The sequence below is a fragment of the Pecten maximus genome, unplaced genomic scaffold, assembly GCF_902652985.1.
Source record: "Pecten maximus unplaced genomic scaffold, xPecMax1.1, whole genome shotgun sequence".
NCBI classification, from domain to species: domain Eukaryota; kingdom Metazoa; phylum Mollusca; class Bivalvia; order Pectinida; family Pectinidae; genus Pecten; species Pecten maximus.
This window is the reverse complement of record NW_022983006.1, coordinates 17,501-18,851: the sequence shown is the minus strand read 5'-3', so window position 1 is coordinate 18,851 and position 1,351 is coordinate 17,501.

Sequence of the window (1,351 nt, the reverse complement as noted above, 5' to 3'; positions counted from 1 at the left end):
TAACCGAAAAAATCCACGCCCATTTCAAGTTTTCTTTCCCTCTTTATTTTTAATAGTATTTAAAAAAATTAAAACAAAATTTTTAAAGAAAATTTTTTTAGGGTTAAAATCGGGGGCACTTTTTTTCGTATACCTTTTGTTAACTCGTGAGGGGTTAGTTTAGTTGCAAAACAATAAATGCAACATAAAATTTGCTAATGAAACAAAACAACCCCTAACCCAAACCCCGGGCTTATTTTGTTTTTTAAAACCTTTTTATTTTTTTCTATCACACAAGTGCCCGGGGAATTGAAAAAAAAACCAAAAAAAAAAAAACATTGTTATTGCAACATATCTAACCCTGTTTTGGGGTTTAGATTAGTTGCATTAAGTTGGCTTAGTGACAAAATTTAATATAACCGCTCAACAATCAAAACCCAATCAAGGGTTAATTATGTTCATATTGTTTTGTTGCAAAAGGTAGTGTTATTGCAACATAATGTAACCTGTGATTAGGGTTAGATTATGTTGCATTATGGTTAGGGTTTATGTTGCAACAAGCTTAATATAACCGCATGCAACATAACCTAACCCTAATCACAGGGTTACATTATGTTGCAATAACACTACCTTTTCAACATAACAATATGCAACATAAACCTAACCATAATGCAACATAATCTAACCCTAATCACAGGGTTACATTATGTTGCAATAACACTACCTTTTGCAACATAACAATATGCAACATAATGTAACCCTGTGATTAGGGTTAGATTATGTTGCATTATGGTTAGGTTTATGTTGCAACAAGCTTAATATAACCGCATGCAACATAACCTAACCCTAATCACAGGGTTACATTATGTTGCAATAACACTACCTTTTCAACATAACAATATGCAACATAAACCTAACCATAATGCAACATAATCTAACCCTAATCACAGGGTTACATTATGTTGCAATAACACTACCTTTTCAACATAACAATATGCAACATAAACCTAACCATAATGCAACATAATCTAACCCTAATCACAGGGTTACATTATGTTGCAATAACACTACCTTTTGCAACATAACAATATGCAACATAATTTAACCCTGTGATTAGGGTTAGATTATGTTGGAACAAGTAGTCCTTTTGCAACATAACCTAACCCTAGGGTCGCTTGTACCATTACAAAATAGGACTATTGCAACATAAAACAATATGTTAATCACAGGGTTGGAAAATGTTGCAAATGTCCAACCTGGTATGGTATCACAACACCAAATACCCGAAAATCGAAAATATATTTTTTTTATTTAATTCTGCAAATATCGATGTAAAATCTATACGTGTATTTCATAAGCATCTACAAAAGAG